The sequence below is a fragment of the Mesoplodon densirostris genome, chromosome 3 (assembly GCF_025265405.1).
Source record: "Mesoplodon densirostris isolate mMesDen1 chromosome 3, mMesDen1 primary haplotype, whole genome shotgun sequence".
NCBI lineage: Eukaryota > Metazoa > Chordata > Mammalia > Artiodactyla > Ziphiidae > Mesoplodon > Mesoplodon densirostris.
The window spans coordinates 150,448,408-150,473,556 of record NC_082663.1 but is presented as its reverse complement, the minus strand read 5'-3'; the positions used below and the strand labels follow the sequence as shown (position 1 = coordinate 150,473,556).

Below are 25,149 nucleotides of genomic sequence, written 5' to 3'. Positions count from 1 at the left end.
TGACCTCGCCCTTCATCCCCACCCTCACATCTGGGGCTTGAGGTTAGCAACCCAAGGCTCCACCATGGGAAGCCGGACCATGAGGCCCTAGTCTCCCTGCAGGACTGGTTCAGTCCCACTTGCTGATCTTGGAGGACATGTCAGAGAGGCAGGAGGCATCTGGGATTCCCTTTGAGGACACCGATGCTGGCTGGCAACAGCCATTTTGGGGAGTGTGTTTTACCAAAAGGACATCATTGTTGAAAAGCACCATTTTGGGGTCCTCCATCTAGCCTATAAGCTCTGGGGGCTTACTAGCCCACCAGCAGGCCGGCACCTGTCCCCGGTCCCCCATGGGATGAGCAACCAGTCACTCCAGGACCTGGCCCCCAACCACCAGTGGGTCAGCAAAGCCTGGGAGCCAAACAGGCCAGGGAACAGTCCCACCTATGAGTGCACCCATAGTGGTCAGATTCACCACAACAGAAGGACCCATAAGCCCACCTAGGGAGCACCCCCAGAGCATACAGCACAGGTGTCCAGAAGGGAGTTTGCGTCTGGGCACCATAGGTTGTCTCTTACATTAAGGTCACATCTACAAGATTGGGAAATGAAACTGACCTACCTAATACATAGAAATAGACACAGAGAATTAGACAAAATGAGGATTAGAAGGAATATGTTCCAAATGAAGGAACAAGACAAAACCCCAGAAGAAGAACTAAGTGAAGTGGAGATAAGCAATCAAATGAATAAAGAACTCAAGGTAATGATCATAAAGATGTTCAACAAACTTGGAAGAAGAATGATGAACACAGCAAGGATTTTTATGAAGAGTTAGAAAATATAAAGAAGAACCAATCAGAGCTGAAGAATACAATAAATGAAATTTAAAATACACTAGTAGGGAGCTTCCGTGGTGGTGCAGTGGTTAGCAGTGGTTAAGAATCCGCCTGCCAATGCAGGAGACACAGGTTCGAGCCCTGGTCTGGGAGGATCCCACATGCCGCGGAGCAACTAAGCCCGTGAGCCACAACTATTGAGCCTGCGCTCTAGAGCCCGTGAGCCACAACTACTGAGCCCCTGTGCCACAACTACTGAGCCTGCGCTCTAGAGCTCTGCAAAAAGAGAAGCCACTGCAATGAGAAGCCCGCGCACCACAACGAAGAGTAGCCCCCACTCGCCTCAACTAGAGAAAGCCCGTGTGCAGCAACGAAGACCCAAGGCAGCCAAAAATAAATAAAATTAAATAAATTTATATAAAAAATACACTAGTAGGAAATAACGAATGCTGGAGAGGGTGTGGAGAAAAGGGAACCCTCTTACACTGTCGGTGGAAATGTAAATTGGTGCAGCCACTATGGAGAACAGTACGGAGGTTCCTCAGAAAACTAAAAACAGAATTACCATATGATCCAGCAATCCCACTCCTGGGCATATATCTGGACAAAACTGTAATTCAAAATGATACATGCACCTCTATGTTCATAGCAGCACTATTCACAACAACCAAGACATGGAAACCACCTAAATGCCCATTGACAGATGAATGGATAAAGAAGATGTGGTACACATATACAATGGAATACTACTCAGCCATAAAAAAGAATGAAATAATGGCATTTGCAGCAACATGGATGCAAGTACAGATTATCATACTAAGTGAAGTAAGTCAGACAAAGACAAATACCGTATGATATTACTTATATGTGGAATCTAAAATATGACACAAATGAACCTATCTATGAAACAGACTCACAGCCAAAAATAAAATAAATAAATAAAAACTTACGAAAGGGAAAAGCACATAGCCAAGAATACTCCACCCAGAAAACTATTACTCAGATTTGAAGGAGAGATAGTGTTTTTGAGACATGCAAAAGCTAAAAGAGTTCAGCACCTCTAAACCAGCTTTACCAGAAATATTAAAGGGACTTCTCTAAGTGGAAAAGAAACTATCACAACTAGAAATGTGAAAATTAGGAAAGGAAATATTTCTTTGGTAAAGGCAACATACAGTAAAGGTAGTAGATCAACCACTTATAAAGCTAGTAGGAAGTTTAAAAGACAAAAGTAGTAAAATCATCTACATCCACAATAAGTAGTTTAAGAAAACACACAAAATAAAAGGTGCAAAATATGATGTCAAAACATTACATGTGGGGCTTCCCTGGTGGCGCAGTGGTTGAGAGTCCGCCTGCCGATGCAGGGGACACGGGTTCGTGCCCCGGTCCGGGAAGATCCCCCATGCCGCAGAGCGGCTGGGCCCATGAGCCATGGCCGCTGAGCCTGCGCGTCCGGAGCCTGTGCTCCGCAACGGGAGAGGCCACAACAGTGAGAGGCCCGCATACTGCAAAAAAATTAAAAAAAAAACAAAACACATTACATGTGGGACTTTCCTGGTGGTTCAGTGGTTAGGACATGGCGCCTCCAATGCAGGGAGCATGGGTTTGATCCCTGGTTGGAGAACTAAGATCCCACATGCCGTGTGGCACAGCAAAAAAAAAAAAAAAAAAAAAAAAGAGAGAGAGGGAGAGAGAAAGAAAGAAAAAACATTAAATGTTGAGGGGAGGGTAGTGGTGGTAAAGATCCAGGGTTCCTAGAAAGCATCTGAACTTAAGATATGAACTTAAAATAATCACATATATATAGGGTGTTACACAAAATCTCATGGTAGCATAAACCATAATCTAAAACAGATATACACATAGAAATGAGAAAGGAATCCAAACATAACACTGAAGATAGTCATCAAATCACAAGGGAAGAAAGAAAAAGAAGAAAGGAACAAAAAAGAACTACAAAATAACCAGAAAACAATAAACAAAGTGACAATAAATACACACCAATCAATACTTACTTTCAATGTAAATGGACTAAATGCCCCAATCAAAACAGGGCCTGAATGGATCAAAAAAACCAAGACCCATATATATGCTGCCTACAGGTGACTGAATTCAGATCTAAAAACACACACAGACTGAAAGTGAGGGGATAAAAAAAGGTATTCCATGCAAATGGAAATGAAAAGAAAGCTGGGGTAGGAATACTTATATCAAACAAAATGACTTTAACAAAGACTCTAACAGGAGACAAAGTAGGACATAACATAATGATCAAGGGATCAAACAAAAAAGAAGCAATACTAGTTGTAAATATTGGAGCACCCAATATAGGAGCACCTAAATACATAAAATAAATATTAGCAAACAAAAAGACAGGAAATGACAGTAACTCAATAACAGTAGGGAACTTAACACCCCACTTGTATCAATGGGCAGATCATCCAGACAGAAAATCAATAAGGAAACACTGCCCTTAAATGACACATTAGATCACATGGACTGACTGACTCACTCTCTCTCTCTCTCTCTCTCTCTCCCTCTCTCTCTATATATATAAACATTCCACCCCAAATGCAGAATACACATTCTTTTCAAGTGCACATGGAACATTCTCCAGGAGAGACCACATGCTAGGTAACAAAATAAGTTTCAGTAAATTTAAGAAGATAGAAATCATATTAAGTATCGTTCCTGAACTCAACAGGAGACTAGAAATCAACTACAAGAAAAAAAAATGGCAAACCCCCAAAATACGTGATGGCTAAATAATATGCTACTAAATAACCAATGAGTGACTGAAGAAAGCAAAGAGCAAATAAAAAAATAACTGGAGACACATGAAAATGGAAACACAACATTCCAAAATCTATGGGATATAACGAAAACAGTTCTAACAGGGAAGTTCACAGTGATACAAGCCTACCTCAGGAAACAAAACAAACCTCAAGTAAACAATCTAACCTTACACCTAAAGGGACTAGAAAAAGGAGAACAAACAAAACCCAAAGTTAGCAGAATGAAAGAAATCAAAGATTGGAGCAGAAATAAATAAAGACTAAAAAAATAGAACAGATATATGAAATTCACAGCTGGTTCTTTGAAAACATAAATGGTATATACCATTTTATATCAAATATCTTTCTTTTGAAAATGGTTAGTCATCCATACCCTTGTAGGACAATACCATTTTCACGTATTGATTCAACTGCTAGCAGTTACTTTCACTCTTTGGACCAATGTTTCTAGTAACATTTTTGAAAAAAATTTAACTTGTAGTAAACTTAGTAAGTCTTATTGGTTTATGTTCTGCTTCAGCCTGTCTTGATTTCATCTCCATCCCGACACACTTAGAGTGGGACTCATCACACTCCAGCACTATTCTCCATGGGTGACAACCTGCACCTCAGTTATAGCAACTCAATCATGCTGGGTTTTTTTTTTTTCTGTGCAAAATAATGGAGGAACCATTGACTCTTCCTCTCACCCAAACTTCCAGCCATCAAGAAATTCTAATAGCCCGAGTTTCAAATTATGTCTGGGCTCTAACCCCATACAACACTGCCACTGCTACCAACCCAGTCTGATCTACTACCTTGATTGACAACATCATCCTAGTGCCCGTTCTCAAGGAAACAGAGGATCTCGTGAAGCTGCCTCATCTGGTCAATTTTAGGCTCCATGTCACTCACAGCCAATGTCAGTGCCCCATGGCAGGCCAGTGCATCAATACATGATGTGCCTACCACCCTCACACTCTCCTCTGACCTCTGCTGTTGTTCCATCATTTCACTCTACTCCAGGTGCACCGGCCTCTGGCTATCCTACAAATACTTAAGGCCTACTGCTGCCTTAGGAACTATATTAGTCTACTCAGGTCCCCTAACAAAGCATTGGAGTCTGACATTCCGAAATCAAGCTATTGGCAGCACTGGCCCCTTCTGGATGCTGTGAGGCAGAATGTTCCAGGCCTCTCTCCTAGCTTCTGGTGGTTTCCAAAAACCCTTTACATTCCTTGGCTTGTGGACAGATCATGCCAATTTGCTCCTTCTTACGTCATGTGGTGAGGACATATTTATCTTCTGTGCAGGTCTCTGTGTCCAAAGTTCCCTCTTTCTAAAAGGACATCCAACGTTGGACCAGACCTACTCTAATCTGTTATGAACTCGTGTTGAGTATATCTGAAAAGACCTGTTAAACAAAAATTCAACTGATCATATTTAAAAGATTTAATTGTCTTTATTAAATGACTCATGAATTGGACAATATCTCATCTAGCAAGTAGAAAGGAGCTCTAAAGAGCTACAGAAAATGAAAGAATGAGGTGGAAAAAAAGAAATTATCATCAAAGAATGCTTTGTTTCAGGCAGTCACCTTCCTAAGGGAAACTGAAGGGGTCTACCAGTGGAGTACCTCTTACAGGTGACCAGGAAATGCCAGAGGCTGGCTGGCTAGAGTTTACATTCCTGGGAAAAGTTGACACTGCTATTCAGTTAGGTATTAAGACTTGGTTTGCTGCAGTGGGGCTGGGACCTAACACAAGTGACTCCATCTGAGGCCTGTAGTTTCCTTTTTTAAACATTTCCCTCTTTTGATCAGTCTCAGCTTTACTGAGAAATGTGTTCAAAATTTAAAGCATTAGTACCACTCAGCTGTTACCCTGTAGTTCTCACAGCTTTGTGAATTTTGTTGATCCTTTGTGTGGTATCCATATGTCATGACACTTTTTGCTTAATCCTTGTGATATTCACAGGTCACAGCTTTAGGTTTCCATTTTAAATTTGGTCATTCCCTTGTTTCTTTTCTGACATTCCAGTCTTAGATCATTTGCTTGGTGGTTCGCAGCTATGAACACACATTAAAGACTCTTGAGGGGATACAGTGCACCAGAAAGCGTATTATTATTAGTGGAAAGAAGATAATGCCTAATGTTCAGAGTGCACTTTACAGCCATGTTCCCCATGGCCCAAACCAATCAAAATCAAATAAGTCAAAGAAAGACCCCACCAAAAGAGTCACCCCTTTCAGCCAAGGGGCTTACTCAGTGAGCTCACATAACCGAGTTTCAACTTTCCCAGAAATGTTGATCCAGGTGCAGTAGGTTGTGTTGGTCACGGCACAAACCTAATTACTGCAGACTTCCCAAGAGAAAGCTCTGTGTGCACCACCAGCAATTTCTGTGGAATTGTGGAGTAGGGAAAGTGTTGATCCAGCAGACCTCAATAAATGGGGACTACGGAATAGGAGCTCCACATGATTGGGGAACTGCAAGCTGCCACTAACAGTCCCCATGTGGATCTTGGGACAGAAAAAAGGGTTGGAGTTTTCCACTCAAACACCTGGAAATTGCAAACTAAAAAGCCAACGAGAGTGAGAGCTCAAGGGAAAGAGAGTAGAGATCAGAACCAAGAGGAACTTACCCATAGCCCTCAGAGATAATGAGAAAGACAGTGAACTCAAAGGGTTCCCTCGTACCACATCTGTGTTTCTCATTGTCCCCAAATGCCATCAGAAGTTCACCTCAGATCCTATCACTGCCACCAAATCTGCTAAATAACAAAAATTCAACTGAGTAACTTTTAAACATCTAATAGGCTTTATTAAACGACTCATGAATCAGCCAGCATTTCATCTAGCAAGCAGAAAGGAGGTCCAAAGACCTGCAGAAATAATGGGTTTTTAAAGACAGAGAAGGGACAGAAAAAGGAAAGTTATTAGCAAAGAGTGCATTGTTTCAGGCAAGGTCACCCTTCTGAGGGGAACAGAAGCGTGGGCAGTCTATCAGTGGAATACCTCCTACTGTAGACCAGGAAATGCCAGGTTCACTGGTTAAAGGCCACATTCCTGGCAAAGTGGACGCTGCAGTTTGGTTCGTTAAGTCTTGGTTGGCTGCCTAACACAAGTGACTCCATTTTGGACCTACTGTCTCCCATTAATCAGATTTTATTTCCAAAAAAGATCATATTCTGAGGTTCCAGATGGACATAAAATTTGGGGGGACACTACTGGACTCGGTATATGTATACTTTTATATATTTTATAATCCATTTAAGTATCAACTTCCAGTGTTATCTGAAATATTTTACTGTTCTGCTTATACTATTTTCTGGAACCAGAAATATTTTAATATTTTATATTTTATACATATATATACTTCATATATATATATATATAATCTCCATCTTCATATCCCTCTAGCCCCTACTGTGCTACTAATGAAAGGTAGATATGGTTCTATTGCATTGCGTTATTTCATTGTGGGTAAGGCTGGGATGTATACTTCCCAGAACTGTCTTTATAATTTCGGGTTATAATTCACCAATAGCCTAATTTGCAAGAGATTTGCAAGGTACAGGTGAAGAAGCTATTTCTCTCAGTGCTATAAGCCATCATGCAGACAGACGGACCAATGCATAGGGGGTTGTTGGACACCAACTTGCAGCTTGTTTTTCTGATTATTGTATAATTATTGACTACTCTGGTCTATCAAGTATGAATACAAACAAAACATTTTAAAAATGAAATAATTAAACACTGGGTAATCACATATATAAATGCAAGGTAAGTAAATATAGTAGGTTTATGGCTTAGAGAGCAGTCAGCTATAAGAGAAAACAGGGGCTTCCTTGGTGGTGCAGTGATTAAGAATCTGCCTGCCAATGCAGGGGACATAGGTTCGATCCCTGGCCTGGAAAGATCCCACACGCCGCAGAGCAACTAAGCCTGAGTGTCACAACTACTGAGCCTGCTAGAGCCCATGCTCTGCAACGAGAAGTCATGACAACGAGAAGCCTGCGCACTGCAACGAAGAGTAGCCCCCACTTGCCTCAACTAGAGAAAGCCCATGCGCAGCAACAAAGACCCAACACAGTCAAAAAAAAAAAAAAGAGAGAGAGAGAGAAAACGCTCACAATAGGCCAAATACATTCAAAAGTGCTTACTGCAGTCATAGAAGTATCCAGAAACAACAAATGTAGGGTCAGTGCAGCCTCAACAATGCAACCAGGGAAGTTAGTTTCCTGCATTTGGGTGGGAAGGAAACAGCCTCTCTACTAAAGGAACAAGATGCTTCTTACAGAAATCACATAATTATGAGAATCATCAGACATGAAGGGGGGTTCACAGGATATGAGTAAATCACTAGGTGATCTTCTGAAGCCTGAAGAAGTAGGCTGATGGACACCAAAGAGCCATAGGAACATGCAAGGATCTGTGCGCACTCGAAAACCAAAGAAGATCCATAATGAGGAAACTTGTGGACAAGTGTGGAATCTGCTGCCCAACAGGGAACTAACGTCAAACACATGTCTGGTTGGAGGCTGTTCCACATGGGCAGAGCCAGAAGTCAGAAAATGGTGCTGGAACTCAGGCTCACCAGGTTGCCATGCATCTCTGTCTCCTGATGATACAGAAGACCTGAGAATCGTGGCTTCCCCACTTCTGCTTTCCAGACCTCACGCATCTTCTTCTTCCCATGAACTTTAACTCAGAACCACTAACAGAAGGACTCTGGATATACAGTTTCCCACCTCACCCAAGCTGACAACACAATTCAGTAGAACCGTCTGGACAGGAGCTTTCATCTTCATGCCAGCAAGTCACTCTTCTTAACTCCATGGATCATGTCCAATTTCCAACCAAGATCATGGACATGAACAGAGGTCAAATTATGAACATAATCAGATGAGACAGAATGTCCTCCAAGACCTTGCACAATTACTAATTTCTGTGAGGACATATATGCAACAAGGAAACATGGAAAGGACACACCTTTCAGTTTAATACTCCAGGGGAGGGTAAACACTGAGTCAGAAAATTCCAGTATCTGTAACAGTAGACCAGGAAGGACATTTCAACAATACAGGTCTCATGCTCAGATACTAGGAAAACAATGGGACGTAAGAATCAAAAATTTTTTCATCTAAAATTATACCAAGTTGCACATGAAAAAAACCCCAAAACCAAAAACCACTTAACATCCCTGGGTTCAAAAGACACTGTAATGGAAACGAGACAAGTTTTATATGAGGTACAGATGAAGGGGACATGGAGGGATAGTTAATTATCTTAAGTGTTCAGATCAGCAACATGAACTAGAAATTAATACACTGGGATCCCTATTCAGGATGAGGCACTTACAAAGGAAAAACCATGTTTATAACAAAAGATTTCTGTCGTGCCCTGAGTTTTCATTTACAAAATAAGTGAAGTGCTGAAGGTTTTTCCACATTCTTTCCATTCATAAGATTTCACTCCATGTGATTGCTTCCATTTACAATGAGGTTTTAAGGGAGAAGGAAGGCTTCTCCATAGTTTTGTATTCAGAACTGTCACCAGTGTGCGTCTTCATGTGTCTTTGCACGGATATCAGATACCTGAAGGCTTTCCCACACTGCTGACACTGATAAGGCTTCTCTTCACTGTGTGTTTTTATATGTTGTCGAAGGGATGAGGAAGTAATAAACGTTTTCCCACATTCTGTACATTCATAGGGTTTTACTCCGTGGTGTGTTTTCACATGTTTTCTGAAGTATTTGGGACAACTGTAGGATTTCCCACATTCCTTACACACATAAGGTTTCTCTCCAGTGTGGATCCTCACATGTCCTTGCAGGGATTTGAGACAGGGGAAGGCTTTGCCACGCTGCTTACATTCATAGGGTTTTTCTTCACTGTGTGTTCTCATGTGTTCTCGAAGGTTAAGTGCACCAACTGAAAGCTTTGCCACACTGCTTACATTCATAGGGTTTCTCTCCAGTGTGCATTCTCACATGTTCTCAGAAGTGTGAGATGCGAGTGAAAGTTTTCCCACATTCTTTATATTCATAGGGTTTCTCTCCAGTGTGCATTCTCACATGTTCTCAGAAGTGTGAGATGCGAGTGAAAGCTTTCCCACATTCTTTACATTCATAGGGTTTCTCTCCAGTGAGTTCTCACATGCCATGCAATCTGGGAATAATAACTGAAGGATTTCCCACATACTTCACAAACGTGGATTTTCTGTCCATAATGACCTCTCACATGTCGCTGGACAGATGACGGGCAAGTGAATGATTTTTTAGATTTCTTACACTCTAAAGACTGTTTGCTACTGTGACTTTTCACATATCTCTTAGATGCTCTCCCATCATCCTGACGTTTGTCGGTTTTCTCTACAATGTCTGTTCCACCAGGAGGATTTAGGCATGAGACACAGGTGCAGGTTTGCCCACATTCTTCACATGGATGAGGTTTGTGTCTGGTGTGAGATCTTTGCTGATTCCTCTGGAAAGAACAATCCCTGAAGGCTTTTCCACACTTAGTGCATTTACAGGGCTGAATTGCAGTCAGATAACCCTTATGCACAGTAAGATGTGTAAGCTGGTTCCAGGTTTCTAGACATTGATGACCTTCTTTACCTTCACAGAGACTCTCCACCAAATGATTTCTGTTCAAAGTAGGAAGCACAGTATTAGGGATTAATAATAATGATTTCTTTATTAATAACCTATTGATAGATGTTAATGATTATTTTGACTACGTATTTGCCATGTGCACTGAATTGGCATGTTTTTGGCACTCTCTGCAATGTGACAAAGTTCAACAAGTTTAATGCTCCAGCTGAGGGCTCAAATAGAGCCATAATGTTCCGTGTTTTTTACATATTGGGTTTCCTGATCATTGAAATTTCCTACTGAATTAAGTTTCAGATGCTCAGTGTCTACATCACATTTATAAAAGTATTGTGTTGTAAAAACTCTGTGAGTACACAATTGTTTAGCTAGGTTTATATCTTTTATTTAATTTCAAGTGAGTCAAGTGAGTCTAACACTCTGCCGAGATCCCCCTTCTCCTTGTGGGAGTGCCACTCACCTCAAATGCCTCTCCTGGGTTACACGCTGATCTCTCATGTTATGAAATGCCCAGTTTTCTCCCAAAAAAGAGCAGGAATCATTTCTTGTGAATCCTACTATTTTATCTTCACTGCATAGTCCAGTCTCCAAAATATCCCAATGAGCACTTGATCTACTGGTTTTAACTTGAGGGCAAGAACCTGCAACAATTGGTAACATAACTAAATCCTTGGGAAAGAAATGGTGGGATAAAGGAAAGAGGCCATTTGTACTTTTTTTCCATACGTTGATTCAAAAATGTAAAACAGTTTTATAAAGGAAGGAAGGATATATGTGTGATATTGTGATTTATAAGAAATATATACATATATATTTGGTCATTCAGATGACCAACATACACTTCTCACATAAATCGGGTCCTCATCCACAGTTCCCTGCTCACAGCTCCCAAAACCTTTGGAATTTCCTGAGTGATAAAAGCAATGGAATAATATTTGATCTCCTGTTCTCAGTTCCTGAAAATGCTTCAGGGTCAGAAGGGTGAAATGAGTCTTCTGTTATTCATAACAAGCCCTTTCCATCACAACTGGGTTTATATTCATGAAGGTGACTGTTGGGAAGCAGCACAGGATGGGGGCTGGTTGCCAATGGAGACACCATGTGACTAAAGGGTGGAACTTTCAGTCCCACTCACACCCCTGGACACCCCAGCACCTCTGGGGAGGGGAGAGGAGCTGGAGTTTCAATCACTTGCCAATGGCCAATGATTTAATCAATCATACATATGTTATAAAGCCTCCATAACCTCCCCCACCGCAGCAAAAAGAAGTTCAGAGAGCATCTATGTTGGTGAAAACATGGAGATAATGGGAAGACTGGCACCTGGAGACAGCATGGAACCTCCGAGCCCTTCTGACATATACTGCCCTATGCATCTCTTCCATGTGACTGTTCCTGAGTTATATCCTTTTATAATAAACTGGTGATGAAGTACATGAAATGTTTCTCTGAGTCCTGTGAGGGTACTAGCAAATTAATTGAACCTGAGAAGGGGGTCATGGGAACCTCTCTCACTTATAGCCAGTTTGTCACAAGTACTGGTAACAACCTGAGCTTGAAACTGGCATCAGATGAGGGCGGGTGAAGACCAGGGGTGAGTCTTGTAGGACCGAACCCTTAAGCTGTGGAATCTGAGGCTACCACTGGGTAGATGCTATCACAACTGAGTTGACCAGTTGTGAGGAGCCTAAACACACAAACACACAGATACACACATGCTGCAGTTGGGTCCAGAACCTAATTTATCACTCAAGCAAAGAAAAACTCTGAAGACCTCATCTATTTGGAACTTTGGCAATGGTAGGGAAAATGAGCCAAAATGGCAGCCTGTCCACTAAGAAATACCGCAAAAAGAATGGAGACTGATGTCAAGATCAATATTACCAGAGAAGCAAAGTAGGAAGAAACTGGGCAAAATGCACATTTCCAAATGCTCCCTTTATAAAAGGAGCTATAGAAAGACTTCTCAAGCAGGCAAAGATGGATGAAAAGTCCAACAGGGAAGCCAGGAAAATGACAAACGTCACCTTCTCAAAGACAGAGTCATGTTTCTAACAGGTATGTCCAAATACCTCTCCCTGATCCAGAACCTGCTCCTCCCGAGAGGTGTGCCCTCCTGGTGATCGCAGGCACAGAGGCCCTAGAGGAAGCCTATCTCCACTGACCCAGCTGCCACTGGGAGATCAGATGGTGCGTGGCTGCTGTCCTGCTCGTGGAGAAAGGCTTCTCATGGGGAGGATGGAGGAACACAAGCCGTACATCAGATGGGCCGATTCTCTGGTCCTCATGTCACTGAGGATGGGTGAGTTTGGGTTTAAGTGCAGCTAGATTATCATGTCAAATGTGTACTGATCGCAGTGTAACTTTCACAGGGTGAAAACCATAACGCCGCTCTCACTGCCCCAAAGTGACACTGGAGACCACGCTCACGTTTATACAATTAGGGAGCCTCAGGATTCTGATCAAGAGTAATAAAAATCAATTCAATATAAAAATATTTATGGTCATGGAAAAGCTATTTGACTCTAGGTAGGTTCTATAAAGGTGGGGACCACATCTGCCTGTTTTTCAACATATTCCTATTCCTTGGTTCCAGTAAGAAAGAACATTGTAAGAAATATTTGTTCCCTAAAGACTAAGTGCAGGGAGGAAGCCGTCCTCACCCACGGAGGCCAGGTTCCTGATGGTCTCCAGTATCACATCTCTGTAGAGCTTCCTCTGAGCCGGGTCCAGCAAAGGCCACTCCTCTGCCGTGAAGTTCACAGCCACGTCCTCAAAGACCACTGAGTCCTGTAACAGCCACAGGTTCCATGTCAGCAAGGCTCCCTCTTCACCCCCGTGTGTGGGAGGATGGGGAGGCCGACAGTTGGGAACCGGACTCAATTCCTAGGACTCCTGAGCTTACACTCTTGTGGGAAATGAACACACACAAGCCAATCAAATGCATTTTACTCAGTGATGGTAAGTGCTGGAAACTGAAGCAACATGTAACAGCAACAATAGATGTAGACTTATAGACACATGATTAAAAAGAACTGTTTTTTATCAAATATAAAATAGATAAACAAGGATTTACACAGGGAACTATATTCAATATACTGTAATAACCTATAATGGAAAAGAATTGGAAAAAAGACTATAGATATATACATACATGTGTGTGTGTGTGTGTGTGTGTGTGTGTGTGTGTGTGTGTATAAGGGAATCACTTTGCTGTACACCTGAACCTAACACACAATTTTTTTTTAACTTTTTGGCTGCACCACCCAGCATGTGGGACCTTAGTTCCCCGACCAGGGATCGAACCTGCGCCCCCTGAAGTGGAAGCTCGGAGTCTTAACCGCTGGACCACCAAGGAAGCCCCCTAACACAATATTGTAAATCAACTATACTTCAATTTTTTTAAAAATTGTTTTTAATGAGAGAGCAGAACCTGAGGTGGTAAAGACTGAAAATAGAATCATCATTCAGATAAGAAGGAAATGAATACTTGGTTTGGTCAAAAGTTATTTCCTTGAAACTCCAAGAACAGGAGCAGACTGTCAGGAGGTCGTGAACACTGATTTTCTAGGGCCGCTGCATCTGAAGAACTCTCGCCTGGACTGAACAGCATGTAAAAGCCTGGGCCAGTCCCCTCATATCTGACAGAAGCAGAGACACAACCCCCTGCCAGGATGAGGTGGACACCGAGGGCACAGACGCAGGCCAGGGCCCAGGGCCTGGGAAACCTGTGGGGTAAGAGGCGGCCTGTTTCCTGAGGGATCTGTCAAGCCAGCAGGGCCTCTCAGATAAATAATCATGTGCCCAGAAATGGAGGGAAATGCTCCACGAAGAGGAGTCGCAAAAGGATCTGACGGCAATAGGGCCAAAGGAGACTTGAACAGAGAGAAAAAAACACCTAATTATTATCTTTAGGACAATATGGATGACACCAGACCCCTGAAATATAAAGCAAGCAATTATTTTTAAAAATTAGAATTTTAATCCAAAATATAGCCTGACAATCTAAATTATAAAAAATTCCAAATATATCAGCTACAAAGAAGGCAAGGCTGCCTCGCCTGAAGCTGCGACTGGGGTTTGCTAATCACACACCTGATAAGAAACTTGTATTTTAAATACATTTTTAAAAACTAATAGGACAACAATAAAAAGTAAAGGGCAACAAGAGGAAAACAAATAATGCATAAATAATGGACAAATAATGTGAGCAGACATTTCTCCAGAGAATAAATACAAGTGGCCAATAAGCCCATGAAAAGATGCTGGACGTCACTCATCAGGGAAATGCCAAAGCTACAGGCAGATACTTCACACCCACCAGGATGGATATAAGATGGACAAACAAGGCAAGGCGGGGCAGGCGAGGATGTGGGGAAGTTGGAACCTCACACACTGTTGATGGGAAGGTAAAATGGTGAAGCCACTTTGGAAGACAGTCCAGCAGATCCTCAAAATGATAAACACAGTGTCACCATATAACACAGCAATTCCACCCTAGGTATCTATCTACCCAAGAGAGGAGGTGAAAGTGAACACTAACACAAAAACTAATACGCAGATATTCACAGCAGCATGACTTATGACAGCCAAAAAGTGGAAACAACTCGAAAGATCATCAAGTGACTTGGATAAGCAAACACAATATAATCTCACAACGGAATATTATTTGCCAGAAGAGGAATGTTGTACTGATCGGTGGCACAAAACCAATAAACTTTAAGAACATTAAGACTCCACATAACACTTATACAAAAGGCACAGAATGAGCAAATCTATAGAGATAGAAAGTAGATTAATAGGGCTTCCCTGGTGGTGCAGGGGTTAAGAATCTGCCTGCCAATGCAGGAGGACACGGGTTCTAGCCCTGGTCCGGGAAGATCCCACATGCTGCGGAGCAACTAAGCCTGTGTGCCGCAACTACTGAGCCCACGTGCCACAACTACGGAAGACCGCACACCTAAAGCCCATGCTCCACAAGATAATCCACTGCAGTGAGAAGCCTGCGCACGGCAACGAAGAGTAGCCCCCGCTCGCCACAACTAGAGAAAAGCCCGCGCAGCAACGAAGACCCAACGCAGCCAAAAATATAAATTAAAAAAGAAAGAAAGAAAGAAAGAAATATGAAGTGCTTTTCAAACTCTCATCCCAATGGAGCAAAATACCAATGAACAATTATTCCCCTGCAGGATCCATATTAATGGAATCTCACCTTCAATCATCTCATCTATCTCCTCATCACTAAGGCATAAATTGCTTGAAAGCAATTGAAATACCAGTCTTGGGACTTTATACATTATCTGCTTTGTAGTTCCTTCCTATTGTTCAATAAGGAAATGCTCCTCTTTAGTAAACAGATATCTGTGTACACTGCTGGGCTGCTTTGGGTCAAGATGTGACTGACCATGAGAGCTTTCAGGGTATATAGAATTGGAAAATATATTTTTAAAAATCTGCCCAATGCATTTGAGCAGAAGTGCTGGTTTCTATTTAAAACCTGTTTTTCTGCTACATATACCAGGATGGGAGCAAAAGATGCCTTAATATGTCACGTGTCATGTGCTGGAGACAATGAGTTTAGTAAATGCCTGTTTATCTTCTGTGTTTTTAGTATTGGGTGACTGAGGTTTTCTGAGTGGTTTTCATAAAACCACACTTCAAGTCTTGTTTCTGCTCAAAGTCTTTTCAAGTATTCAAACATATTTCTCACTCTGAGCTCTTGGTAATAACAGACACAGAAATCTCTCTAACGCTGATCTGCCATACATGCTTGATTTTTAAAATTATTAATAGAGGAGAGTGAAGACAACCTACACAACAGGAGAAAATATTTGCAAACGATGCGACCAACAAGGGCTTAATTTCCAAAATATATAAACAGCTCATACAACTCAACAACAACAAAAACAACCCAATCCAAAATGGGCAGAAGACCTAAATAGGCATTTCTCCAAAGAAGAAATACAGATGGCCAATAGGCACATGAAAAGATGCTCAACATCACTAATTATTAGAAAGATGAAATAAAAACTACAGTGAGGTACCACCTCATGCCAGTCACAATGGCTATCATTAAAAAGTCTACAAATAACAAACGCTGGAGAGTAGCTGTGGAGAAAAGAAAAGGGAGCCCTCCTACACTGTTGGGGGGAATGTAAATTGGTACAGCACTGTGGAAGATTCCTCAGAAAACTAAAAATAGAATTGCCATATGATCCAGCAATCCCACTCTGGGACATATATCCAGACAAAACTACAATTCAAAAAGATACATGCACCCCTATGTTCATAGCAGCACTGTTCATAATAGCCAAGACACGGAAACAACCTAAGTGTCCATCAACGGAGGAATGGATAAAGAAAATGTGGTATGTGTACACAATGGAATATTACTCAGCCATAAAAAAGAATGAAATAATGCCATTTGCAGCAAAATGGATGCAACTAGAGATTATCATACTAAGTGAAGTAAGTCAGACAGAGAAAGACAAATACCATATGATATCACTTATACGTGGAATCTAAAATATGACACAAATGAACCTGTCTAGGAAACAGAAACAGAATCATGGACACAGAGAACAGACTGGTGGTTGCCAAGGGGGAGGGAGTTGGAGGTAGAATGGGGTGGGAGGTTGGGGTGAGCAGATGTAAGCTTTTATATACAGAATGGAAAAACAACAAGGTCCTACTATACAGCACAGATAACTATATTCAATATCCTATGACATACCATAATGGAAAAGAATATTTTTAAAAAGAAATAACTCAATCACTTTGCCATACAGCAGTCATTAACACAACATTGTAAATCAAGTATACTTCAATTTGAAAAAATAATTTAAAAAAAGAAACAAGCAGTAGAAATGTAAAAGTTTAAACAGACTTTTCTTAACATAGACTTTTTTTTTTTTTTTGCGGTACACAGGCCTCTCACAGTTGTGGCCTCTCCCGTTGTGGAGCACAGGCTCTGGACACGCAGGCTCAGCGACCATGGCTCACGGGCCCAGCCACTCCACGGCATGTGGGATCTTCCCGGACCGGGGCATGAACCCGTGTCCCCTGCATCGGCAGGTGGACTCTCAACCACTGCGCCACCAGGGAAGCCCCCCAACATAGACTTTTAAAACTAATTGTCATTAGGGGACCTCTCTGGCTGTCCAGTGGTTAAGACTTGGAGCTTCCACCGCAGAGGGCATGGGTTTGATCCCTGGTCGGGGAACTAAGATGACACTTAGCGCAGTCCAAAATAAATAAATAAATAATTAAAACTAATTGTCATTAAAATTAATTTTCTTCCTAAAATATGTTTAACAAAAAAATATAAAACAATTTAATGGAAAAACTTCAAAACATTATTGACTAACACCATCCTAGAAGGAAATGAATGGAGGGATGGTGCATATCCACAGAAAAGAGACCAGGATGTCAGCTTCTCCCAAACAGGTTAAGAGTTTTAAGAAAATTCCATTAAATCCAAAATTGGCTTGTTTTGGGGATGGTTTGATTCTGTTTTGTTTGAACTTAAAGAAAAACTACTTCTAAAAACTGAAATGGAAAACAAATTTCTAAAAATAGCCAAAATTTTCTACGGAACAAGGTGGTGGGATGTTCCGTAACAGACATTGAAGCGTTTTAAACTGCAGTGATTAGGACAGGATGGTGTTAACAGAGGGATGGACAAATACAGCAATGGAAAAACAGCGCACTGAAACAAAAACCTGTTTTTGTCAAGTGGATCAACGCTAGAGCATAAGCTGCTGGGCAGGGGCCAGATGATGACACTTTGACCTGAGGGGCAGTGATCACTGGATATTTACAGGGGAATAAGAAATCTTTTTCCTTAGTAACTGCACATGCAATAACCAATTCACTGTGAACTTAACTGTGAAAGAAGAAAGTAGAATACATTGAGAAGTTACAGGCAAACTCACTCATGACTTGAGAGTAAGGGGAAGTTTTCCTATACATTAAAAGAAAAAAGAGCTACAACGGAAGAGATGGATAAATTCAGTTCAAGTCTATTAAAGTTAAGAATTGTCCATGAAGTGTAGAATAAAAAGAAATGATAGGGACTTCCCTGGTGGTGCAGGGTTAAGACTCTGCACTCCCAACGCAGGGGGTTTGGGTTAGATCCCTGGTCAGGGAACTAGTTCCTACATGCACGCTGCAACTAAGAGTTCGCATGCCACAACTAAGGAGCCCGCCTGTGCCACAACTAACACCAGGTGCAACCAAATAAATAAATATTAAAAAAAAAAGAAATGATAACCCACAGTTTGGGAGAACGTCTTTGTCATACCTAGAAATGAAAAGAGATGAATGTCCAGTGTATGTAAATAACACATAAAAAATCAATAAATATACAAATGAATTAAAGGTGAGAAAACAACTGAAAACTATTTCACAGAAGATGAACCACCACTTATAAGAAATGCTCAGACTCAATGATTATCAGTAAAGACCAATATACAATCACAAGCAGATCCATTTTACACACTTGAGATGAACAAAATTAAGCTGGAATCTCCAAATCTCAATCTGCTAGAAATGACGTGGAATAAACACTCATCTCTAGCCCTCCATCCACACTTCTTAGTATTTTGAAAATATTCATAATCTACAATCCTACAGTTTTCCTTCCACATGTACAGAATTTATATTGCATTGGCACTTGGAGACAAAATCAAGGAGTTTAACGGCGCTGCTGACAAATCAAAATTAAACATGAGACAACTCAAGCCTCGCATGACTGGATGGAAGATTTAACCAGGTGACCTCTGACACCAGCACGTGTGAAACAGACTGGGGCTGAGAACCACAGAGAAGCCTTCTGTGTGCCATTACTGGTGTGGTATGGGTCATATTCATTTATTGCAAATTCAGCAGAAGCAAAATCAAACAAAATGATGTTTGGTGATGAAGGACAGATGTAAAGCTGCAAAGAATAACAAAAAGACCAGGATGATCAGCACCCTGGTGGCCCGCTCACTGGGAAGTGCTACCAACTGACCAAGGGAATATAAATCTACACCTTCAAGTAATGGAACAAAAGTCTTCAGTACTCACACTGAGTCACATGACACAAGATTCCATCAAAGAAACAAAAGGGAAGAGCAGCCAAGTGTGAGCCGCTCAGATGAGCAGCCTGCTGCCCACGGTGCACAAGGAAACCCCAAGTCAGAAGGTCAAAGCCATCTGCGCTGGGGGGCTGGGATCCCCCTGCTGACACACAGCCTGGCTGGGCGCCCCCAGGGCAGGGGGAGGGACCGAGCTCCAGAGCTCCACATGCCTGTGCTCCCTCTCTCAGTGTGGAAATGCCCCCTCCTTCTGGGTCTCAATTCTCACCCAGGAGGAAATGCTCAAGTTGAAGTTCTGACCCAGAGAAACTCTCCAATTCATCAACCCTCTCAATAGCAGTTGAGCTCAAGGAGCCTTCTCCACGCCTGACCTTTACAGACTCACTCAGGGTGCACACATCACACTCAGAGCATCAACTCCCTTGGATGAGGCCAAAAGCAAAGGTCAGGGAACAGCTGAGGGCAGCAGAACCTCAGAGGACAAACCACCCCTAGCATTCCTGCAGGTGGATCCTCTCCCCCACGTTCATGCCATAAACAGCTCCTTCTGTGGTGGTTCTATGGTCTGGAGGCCACCGGCGTGGGAGTGGGGTAGGGTGGACAGCAGGACCCAAGGCCACCTTCCTTCAGCTAGGGAAATTCTGGGCACTTTTATGATTTGAGGAACAGGATACCGCTCATCCCTTTCAGAAGACAGGCATCAGTTCACTAATATCCTCATGATGACAAGCTGTAACTCATCTAATCAGAAGTGAGCAAGTCTCAGTAGCACTGGTCAGATGCCACAGAATTTCCATTCATCTCTGTTGTCCAGGTAATAACAGTTAGTGGACCAGATTCAGACAGTGTCAGAACTCTGCACCCTGCATGGTAGAGTCACTACGATTCCTATGCATCTTTTTCATCAGTATCTCCATCCATTTCACATGAAGGGGTGGGACTGCCTGCATTTCCTGCAATCCTAATGGAAGAGAAAACATTTTCTGTACTGAGACACTTCTCCCCAGAGGCATCTGGGGGCCCAAAGGCCCAGAATAATACAAGTCAGCAGGAAAGGGCAAAGACCTGAGATGCTTACTACCCTCACTAAAGAGAAGAAACCAGGCAGAAAGAATGCAGAATTTTACACTTGCTGAAACCAGAAGCTGGATTAGGGAAAGGAAGCTATTAATGCTGACCCGGAGGACCCAGAGGAGGCAGCTCACAGGTGTCAGGGGACAATGCTGAACACTCCCTGAGCCCTGTGCTCCTGGAAACTTCGATGGAAGGTGAAAGGACCCCCCCACCCTTTGGTCTTCTGGAAGATGGCAGGCTGCAAGAAACCACCCCCGTGCCCCACCTGACTCAGATAAGACTCACACGGAGGCCCCTTGTTTATCCAGGACAAGGCCAGACGCAGTCCCCTCAAAGCCCCGTCTCCACCTCATCAGTGATTAGCGGAACGGTTCCCCCCACTGACCAAGCAGAACAAATGCTTGTTGGCCAAACTTTGGTTCAGCTCCTCTCCTTCCCCCTGACCAGGCCTCACCCCAGCCAGCCGACAGACCCCTAAGGACAGGCTGGCCTCAGGGATCTGCTATCTGAGCATCTCACCTGGTCCCTCCTGGTGGTGTTTACTCCTCTGTATAAGAGAAAAACTCTCTTTGCCCAACTCTTGAGACGCTTGCAGATCTTAAGTTCACATGTCTCCCTTCCTGCAGAGCCCCCTGTGCCTGGTGCAACAGACCCTTCTCCCCCTGCAGGAACTCATTTGGATAAAGGTCTTTTGTCTTGAAGTTTAGATTATTTTATGCTACAGGCTTGACCAAGTATTCTCAATGGTCATGTGAAAATTAAGAGAAAACTCACTAAAAAAGGTTTTGGTGGGGAGAAGAGGGAGCCTCAGCCAGTACCACCTGACGTCAGTTACAGGAACAAGTGTCAATTAGAGACCCCAACAGAACAATTGAAAACAAGAAAGAATCACCAATTGCAGGCCACAATAGGAAAAGATGTACATGCATGGCATCTTCTCAAGAAACTGGCTACCCCAGCAGCTAGCCAGTGAGAAACCAGCATCGCCCTGAACTCTCCATTTTCTCCAGTGGAAGTTGCTTCAGTACTATAACTTTTCCCAACTCCATCCTTTCTCTCCAATAAATAAGTTCGTTGGACTTGCATATGGCTTTTACTATTCGTTGTCTGTCCCAAATTGCAATTCTTTGTTCTTCCCAAATAAACCCATTTTTGCTGGTAATTTTATTTTTAAGGTCAACGACTATTTCTTAGCCCACCTTTGATCAGGCTTCTCACCCACAGGCCCCTGATTTTGGGTCTCTCCCCCACCTCAACCCCACCCTCACCCGCAGCCCCACCCCAAGCGACACTGAGCTGCAGAACAAGCCCTTGCAGACCTGGGCCGAGAATGCGCTGACCACAGGGAGGCCCGATCCTGAAAAACAGCCTTGCTCTCACCCTCCTCACAGAGAAGAGAAAAGCCCTTTGCTGTATGGTTGGAGACGCTGGCACCTCTCTGAGATCCCAGCCTCGGCGCTATCGCAACAGCATTCGCAATACAGGCTCCTTGCTTGAAAAGTCTGGGCTGGACTTCATCTGTCAGGTCCAGGGCGGGTCCCCTCCCCACCAGCGCCTGAGCGTCCGCTCCGCTGGTGCTCCCTCGAACCCCACACCCTGCCCTCCCGGCCCAGGAACAGATCAGGGCGCCCAGACCCTGCGCGTGGATGGGACAGGACACCTGACCCACGTCGTGGGTGAGGGTAGAGAGTTGAGTGGGGACTGCGGACAGGGAGACGGGGCCCGCGGCCCGTTCCGGCCAATTGGAACGAGCCCCGGCGGGTCTCAGCGCATGGCCCGCGCACTCACCACCTCAGCCCCGCTCTCGGTTCTCACGGCGTCCTCTCCGCGGCCCTGCGGCCCGACCGCCCGCGCAGGTGGGAGGGACAGCGATTGGACACCTGGACCCCATGAGGCGCGCTGGATGCCCAGGAGGCGGAGAGCAACGTCCCCGCAGGAGGGGATGCGCCCACCCCCGGCTCTGATTGGATGAGGCTCGATACCTCGGGCCCTGATTGGACGGACCTCCTTCGGGCCCCTGATTGACAACATTGCAGGCTTGATTTTGAGAGGGGCCAGCTGTAGGTCACGTGGCGGAGCAGGGCGGAAGTGCCGTTTGTTGCCTTCAGCCCTTTACCGCCTGGCTTTCTATGGGACGCCACACCTGGCCGCCAGGATCCTGGGCTATGAGCAGAATCTGCTCCTAGCCACACAGCATCAGCCCAAACCTTGCAGACCCTTTCTCCTAAACAGAAAAGTGCTGACTCAGTCTCCCCTCCTAGTATCCCCACCTGTCCAGGGCTGCCCCTGCCCTTTAGTCCGGGGGCTGGGACACGAGGGGACAGGTGTGAAAGGAAAATCAAAATGGAGTCAGTATTGCTAAGAGAGCGCTCTAAAATGGAGCCAGGAGGCCACTGAGGAAGTGGGGCTTATGCAGGTCTCAGCCCAGATGGAATCTGAACTTTTGACCACTTACTGCCTTAACGCAGGCATCCAGAACATCTGCCCAATGACCCAGAAAGTCAAGATACTTATTGGACCCTTCCCCTAAATAACGCGTGACAGCCTATCCCTTAAGGACAAATATTTCCTTCCCTGTGTGATGAAATAAAATTTATACTTTGAGAAAGCCCAAGTAAATTTTAACATAAAATGCTCTCTCTCCGTCTGTTTGGAACTCCTCCCTCCCCACTTAGTGTTTAAGCATATGCATTACACGGTAACCACACCTCTTCAAAGATAGGAACGCCTTCTCAAACGTAAAGATCAAACTTTTCCCTTTCTTTTGAGGCTAGCAATGTAATTTCTGTCTTACTGCTCCTTTTGTACGTGCTTACCTGGATTATGTATCTTTTTATTTTATTTTATTTATTTTGCGGTACGCGGGGCTCTCACTGTTGTGGCCTCTCCCGTTGCGGAGCACAGGCTCCGGACACGCAGGCTCAGCAGCCATGGCTCACGGGCCCAGCCGCTCCACGGCATATGGGATCTTCCTGGACCGGGGCACGAACCCGCGTCCCCTTCATCGGCAGGCGAACTCTCAACCACTGCGCCACCAGGGAAGCCCTGGACTATGTATCTTTGGTGAACTTTATGTGAAATGTCATTTTGATGTGCGATCTTTCATCTCAAAAATGTACATGACTGTGTTTTCGACTTCTAACTGGTGGAACAGTTCTCAGAGCTTCTGAGAGACTGTCTCCTGGGTTATAATCCTCAGTTTGGCTCGAATAAAATTCCCTTTCTTCTTAATTTGATGGTTACTTGAATTTTCCTCCGCATCTGTCAGAGTCAATCATAATTTCTGCCAGACAACTTTAATAACCTTGTGGCTTGTGCTTTATAAACCCCTGACTCTTTCTCTTCCCCAGAACACTCTGGTTTTGCCAGAACCTGTGTACCCCAAATTGAAATTCTTAAGTCCCCCAAATAAACCGCTTTGTTCTTTGCAGCCGCAATACTGATTATTATTGAACATGATAGAGGAGGACCTGGGGAACTCTTGGGTCAGGGGACGGATGGAGGGCAATGTCATTGTGGATCTGTGCCCTTCCTTTAAGAACAAAGACACTCTGTGACACCACTGCAGGCACTGCAGGAGCCAGTTTTTTTTTTTTAACACCTTTATTAGAGTATAGTTGCTTTACAACGGTGTGTTAGTTTCTGCTTTATAACAAAGCAGGAGCCAGTTTGACTTTGACCTTTGACATTAGGAGGTCCGGCCCTCCTGACCTACTCACACATCTGGGCTCCACCAACTTTTCCCCGTCCCATTTCTTACGCACATGATCAGGCTCCCTCCCCACAGGAGGAGGGAACGCTGGGTCGGCCCCACACCTGAGCAGCACTGAGGTTCCGAACAAGCCCCTGGTCAGTTTCTCCAGAGAATAGGAGACCCAGGGGACCCTGTCCAGTCCAGCCACACTGACCCGCAGTCCGCGCACCGCCCTCACTCGCCCAACTTCCCTCCTCACACAGAAGAGAAAAAGCCTTTTCCTGTGCGGTTGGGGAGGCTGACTTATCTCTGAGATCCGAGCCTCAGCGCTATCGCAACAGTATTTGCAATTCAGTCTCCTTGCCAAGTCCTGGCTTGACTTTATCTGTCAGATCCAGGGAAGACCTCCCTCGCCCCCAGCTCCTGACCGTCCTTTCTTCCCTCGCAAGCCCACTCCGCCAAGGGCTCAGTCCGGATGCCCGGATCCCAATCCGCCGCCAAGGGGGAGAGTCAAGTTGGGACCCCGGGACTGGAAGCCGGGTCCCCTCCCCGCGGCCGAGGGGGAGAACTGGGTCTGGACACGGGGGTGGGTGGGACGCGGGGAGACCCTGGCCAGACTGCCTCTTCCGGCAGGTCCGGCCAGTTCGAACCAGCTTTTTCCTTGTTCGGGCCCCGGGCCGCGCACTCACCGTCTCCGCCTCCTTCCGGGTTCTCTGAAGAGTCCTCCGGGCGACCCTCCGACCTGGGCAGGTAAGACCTACGGGGACGCGACACCTGAGGCCGCGCGGGACAAGTTCGCACCAGCGCGCTGGCCGCAGAGAGAAACTTCCGGGGGCTCGGAACGCGCCCATCGCCCGCCCTCATTGGACGGCGCTCCGGGGCCCGCGCCCTGATTGGGCGGTAACCCTTGCCCCGCCCCCGCCCCGATGGGCAGTCCTCCTGGTCCCTTCCTACCCTGATTGGCTGGTTGTCGGGACCCCGCCCAGTCGCCACTGACTGGACAGTTCAACCAGGCCCCGCCCCTAACCCGAGTGACAGGCCAGGCCACAGGGACACGCGTGGCTGATTCCCCAGCCCGGGACTTGGCC

At 44.4% G+C, this 25,149-nt stretch overlaps 1 pseudogene; it reads right to left on the bottom strand.

Annotated features, from left to right (window-relative positions):
* Nucleotides 1-9,520: 9,520 nt before the first annotated feature.
* LOC132486962 (zinc finger protein 77-like) lies at nt 9,521-22,222 on the bottom strand (annotated as a pseudogene).
* Nucleotides 22,223-25,149: the final 2,927 nt, after the last annotated feature.